A 5,885-nucleotide genomic window follows, 5' to 3' on the forward strand; every position below is an offset into this window, starting at 1 on the left:
GTTGATGTTGAGTATTTAAGTCGAGCGCAATGTTTGGACAACTTTGAAAGCTTACTGCGAGCTTAACCAGTGGGCTTACAATGGCTCAATGACTGCTCGGAGTCTGGTCAGGAGCTCTTGACGTCATAGACACAGTGTCGACCTTGAAATCTTTTAAATAAGAGCCGTTAATTCCGAAATTTACTCGACCAATGGCCGCTGTGACGTTGATTGTTTAGTATTTAAGTCGAGCGCAATGTTTGGACAACTTTGAAAGCTTACTGCGAGCTTAACCAGTGGGCTTACAATGGCTCAATGACTGCTCGGAGTCTGGTCAGGAGCTCTTGACGTCATAGACACAGTGTCGACCTTGAAATCTTTTAAATAAGAGCCGTTAATTCCGAAATTTAGTCGACCAATGGCCGCCGCAGTGACGTTGAATGTTCAGTATTTAAGTCGAGCGCAATGTTTGGACAACTTTGAAAGCTTACTGCGAGCTTAACCAGTGGGCTTACAATGGCTCAATGACTGCTCGGAGTCTGGTCAGGAGCTCTTGACGTCATAGACACAGTGTCGACCTTGAAATCTTTTAAATAAGAGCCGTTAATTCCGAAATTTAGTCGACCAATGGCCGCTGTGACGTTGATTGTTTAGTATTTAAGTCGAGCGCAATGTTTGGACAAAATTGAAAGCTTACTGCGAGCTTAACCAGTGGGCTTACAATGGCTCAATGACTGCTCGGAGTCTGGTCAGGAGCTCTTGACGTCATAGACACAGTGTCGACCTTGAAATCTTTTAAATAAGAGCCGTTAATTCCGAAATTTACTCGACCAATGGCCGCTGTGACGTTGAGTGTAGTATATAAGTCGAGCGCAATGTTGGACAACTTTGAAAGCTTACTGCGAGCTTAACCAGTGGGCTTACAATGGCTCAATGACTGCTCGGAGTCTGGTCAGGAGCTCTTGACGTCATAGACACAGTGTCGACCTTGAAATCTTTTAAATAAGAGCCGTTAATTCCGAAATTTAGTCGACCAATGGCCGCTGTGACGTTGAAGGTAGTATTTAAGTCGAGCGCAATGTTTGGACAACTTTGAAAGCTTACTGCGAGCTTAACCAGTGGGCTTACAATGGCTCAATGACTGCTCGGAGTCTGGTCAGGAGCTCTTGACGTCATAGACACAGTGTCGACCTTGAAATCTTTTAAATAAGAGCCGTTAATTCCGAAATTTACTCGACCAATGGCCGCTGTGACGTTGATTGTTTAGTATTTAAGTCGAGCGCAATGTTTGGACAACTTTGAAAGCTTACTGCGAGCTTAACCAGTGGGCTTACAATGGCTCAATGACTGCTCGGAGTCTGGTCAGGAGCTCTTGACGTCATAGACACAGTGTCGACCTTGAAATCTTTTAAATAAGAGCCGTTAATTCCGAAATTTAGTCGACCAATGGCCGCTGTGACGTTGATTGTTTAGTATTTAAGTCGAGCGCAATGTTTGGACAACTTTGAAAGCTTACTGCGAGCTTAACCAGTGGGCTTACAATGGCTCAATGACTGCTCGGAGTCTGGTCAGGAGCTCTTGACGTCATAGACACAGTGTCGACCTTGAAATCTTTTAAATAAGAGCCGTTAATTCCGAAATTTACTCGACCAATGGCCGCTGTGACGTTGATTGTTTAGTATTTAAGTCGAGCGCAATGTTTGGACAACTTTGAAAGCTTACTGCGAGCTTAACCAGTGGGCTTACAATGGCTCAATGACTGCTCGGAGTCTGGTCAGGAGCTCTTGACGTCATAGACACAGTGTCGACCTTGAAATCTTTTAAATAAGAGCCGTTAATTCCGAAATTTACTCGACCAATGGCCGCTGTGACGTTGAATTGTAGTATTTAAGTCGAGCGCAATGTTTGGACAACTTTGAAAGCTTACTGCGAGCTTAACCAGTGGGCTTACAATGGCTCAATGACTGCTCGGAGTCTGGTCAGGAGCTCTTGACGTCATAGACACAGTGTCGACCTTGAAATCTTTTAAATAAGAGCCGTTAATTCCGAAATTACTCGACCAATGGCCGCTGTGACGTTGATTGTTTAGTATTTAAGTCGAGCGCAATGTTTGGACAACTTTGAAAGCTTACTGCGAGCTTAACCAGTGGGCTTACAATGGCTCAATGACTGCTCGGAGTCTGGTCAGGAGCTCTTGACGTCATAGACACAGTGTCGACCTTGAAATCTTTTAAATAAGAGCCGTTAATTCCGAAATTTAGTCGACCAATGGCCGCTGTGACGTTGATTGTAGTATTTAAGTCGAGCGCAATGTTTGGACAACTTTGAAAGCTTACTGCGAGCTTAACCAGTGGGCTTACAATGGCTCAATGACTGCTCGGAGTCTGGTCAGGAGCTCTTGACGTCATAGACACAGTGTCGACCTTGAAATCTTTTAAATAAGAGCCGTTAGATCCGAAATTACTCGACCAATGGCCGCTGTGACGTTGATTGTTTATTTAGTACAAGCGTTAAGACTAATCTTTGTCGTGCAGTTTTCCCTCATCCTTTCCTGGGCTTGGGACCAGCAAGACTGGTTATAACTAACCAGCTCGGCGGATTTAAAAACTGGTGCCAAATTATTGCCTTTTGAATAGCTCTGAGCAAAACAGCTCTGGTTTCACCTGTGAAACCCTTTTCTTGTTCTGCACACAGGAATTTTTTTTCTGATATATTTTGAAAGATTACCTCTTTCAATACATCTGAGCCAATCAGCTCTTTTTTCACCTATCCAACTCGTTTGAGTCTCCAGATAGGAATTTTGGTACCGCAAATCTACTGGTACTACACCGACCAAATTTGTGGCCGGAATTTCTGATATTTGTCTATCTGTGAAGTCATTGCAAGTATCTGCATTTTTTTCACTTTAACTATTGATGAGGTTAATGAATTCTATTCTTATGTTGAGGCACCTCAAGACTACCAATTGAAAGCAGTCCAGATGTAAAACCTCAAAGTACGGATTAAAACCGTCAATGCTTAGACGGCCAGTGCAGCAATTGCATGCTCGGAAGCTCTGAGTGTCGGAGGGCATGATTGAAGGGCCAGTTCATTCGTTGCAACTGATCATCAGAGAAGATCTTGTTCCAGTAGCGAGGGTCTTCAGTGTAGCAAACCATCAACTTCCTCGGTTGCCTATATGTATCTAGTTGGATTTAATCCACAACTTCTCCCCATTCGTCGTCGCAAACACTTACAGTCACCCGCTCAGCTATAATCTTGGCAAACTGTAGCTCGTCACCAAGGCTAATGGGAACGACACCGGTCATTACAAAAACGACCAAGTCCTGTCTCAAATTAGCGTTTCTGCGCCGTCTACGTCAACTCGTCAGGCATATACGGTGGCACCTTCTCCCTGGACAGTGATGAGAGATTCACGTTGTCTTACGTGCGGATAGGAACGGATCCCCCCCCCAACCACCGACGAACTGTCGCTGTGGGTGCGGTAAGCACAGACAACAACGTGCTGGTTGAATTGGCTTTAACTGTAAAACAATGCCATCACCGGTGAGGGTTGATTGACACCCACCTATTCCAATGTCATCTCGACTACGCCTTAACTTGCAAATGACATTTCTGCCGTATCGACAGGGGAAGGGCGGGGGGTGTACATGGCTCCTTGTACAGTGTTTTGTCAATGTCAATGTGAAGAAGTCCATACACGGACTTCTGGCACTGTGCGATATTGGGCAACATGATCCTGTCTTGCCTTCGATCTCGTGAAAGAATACTACTGTTCTGCTTCTTGCTCGCTCGTGCCACGGAAGGAGACTCACTGATTGTGCCATCTTGGCTCATCATACAAGTCTTGGTATCCTTTATTCGCGCAACACGGTCCCAAACTATTTCACCCGGCGGCAAATGGTCGGAACAAAATTCACATCGTCAGATGTGTCCAACCTCCACTTCCAATCACGTGATTCCTAGTCAACACGCCCAGTAACAAAGGACCAATCTGATTTTCTCTTGCTACGCGTGAAAGTTTAAGCATTATCCTTTGTTCCTGGGGCAGGAACAAATCGTGTGAAGACGTGGCGAATTTCCACTTAAAACGTAGCAAGGCATTTTCAACTGAGGGTTAAAAGGGACTAGCTACTAGTTGCCAGGTACTGGGGATCAAAAGGAGGGACATCAACGACTGCCATTTTCTTATGGGCATCAAGTCAGGCCATCACCTTTCTGGATTATAGCATCCTAAGAATGCGGTAACCTTCGTGCTGTCGAACGGACTCGTACAGGAAATTTAAACCCAAATTCGTACAAGGGCCTTCCGTAGTGACGTCGATTTTGGCTCCCGATTTTTCCCAATTCGGGAAGCTCATAGGGGAAATGCGCGCTGCCCTTAACCGGTGCCGAAAAGATTCTAGAAAGAACTCGCCAATTTACCTAGCAGAGTACGTAAATGCCCTTTAACACGTGGTGGAGGAACATGGTTTGTGTCCGCTTCGTCGTCTTACGTAATGGACCTCAGCAAACAGTTCCGGCGACATCAATTCGGTTAATCTGGTGACCGTTGCTTTTCGAGGGGTCTATCAGAAGAAGGATTCACTCCCAAAACATAATGGCATTCAGCCATCATTTACCACAACAGACCGATGTTGTATTGGCGCAGACAAAAGGAGATTTCCTTCCAGCTGGAAACAGAGTTCTCATACTGCGCTTGATCCGGAAAGAAATGGTTTGTGTAACTTGTCACTAACATTGCATTCATGGTGAATTCTTATCTGGGTACATTATCTAACGCATTCCTTAACATCGTCTTGTTTGGGCGAAAGATGAACTCACAGGTTGCATTCGAAAACGCCAAGAATTTGAAAAACGGGCGAGATTACGATGAACAAGCACTAGCCTCCTGCAGGGAAGTCGACTGAGACTATTCCAACATTCAACTTCTTCGTCTAAAAGTCTCGGTTAATCTGAGCCTTTTACTTTGTGGGGTGTTCGGGCATACGTCATCTTCTTCTGGCAAGCTTGGGCTGTCCTTCATGCTTCCAGAGCACTTTTCCCCACTTCCGGCGGTTTGTTGTAAAGACATGCTGAAATTTTTGCTGTATCGCGAACCGCAACTTTTGTATACACTATTTCACGATAAATAACATGTTTAAGGTGAGGTATGACTGGATAGGTATCATCCAAGAGAATGTATGCTAAACCTGTTTGAGGCGATAATAACTGAACTTAGAACTGCCATCATAAATTGAATTATATTAATATTTTTAACGCAGAAATAATAACCCTAGGGCAAAGCAATGACGCTAAATGTATACACATTTCATACGAATCTTTATACCTGGCTACAGCTATTTCCGCATTGTCCTCTGATCAATCAATTTCTCGGAACATATCGCCAGATAGCATTGTGGTGAACATGCAATCCGTCGTCATCTGAAAACCTTATGACACCATCAGGACAAATTCCAGCATTAAAACTGCAGCCATCTGAAATCATTGTGTAAACATAAAACCTGGCTTTGTTCAAAGATTGTTTTGGTAATGCCGCGGAGATTCTGTACCAGGTCTATCTCAGGTGTCCTATTTGCCGTGGGCTTGTCTTCCCGAGCTTGGTCATCACGAACTGAAACGTTTCCTGAGATAGCAGGTAGTGGTCCGTCGTTCAAGCTTCATTGGCCCTTGGCCTATTCCTGCCCCTCAATCTTGCTCTGTAACGCGTGCCGTGTACGCCGTTGAACAACCCTTCTCCTGAGGTTGATTCTGACCACTCGTGGGTGCTTCTGTGACATTTCGTATTTCTGCAGTCAGTAAGCAGGACGCGTGATTAGCCTGCTCTTCTTCCCACACGGTGCAGCCCAGGGATTAAATGTATCATCTTGTCATGACTCGATTTGACCGCATGTTCATAAAGCAGG

Source organism: Montipora capricornis, chromosome 4 (assembly GCF_036669925.1).
Source record: "Montipora capricornis isolate CH-2021 chromosome 4, ASM3666992v2, whole genome shotgun sequence".
NCBI lineage: Eukaryota > Metazoa > Cnidaria > Anthozoa > Scleractinia > Acroporidae > Montipora > Montipora capricornis.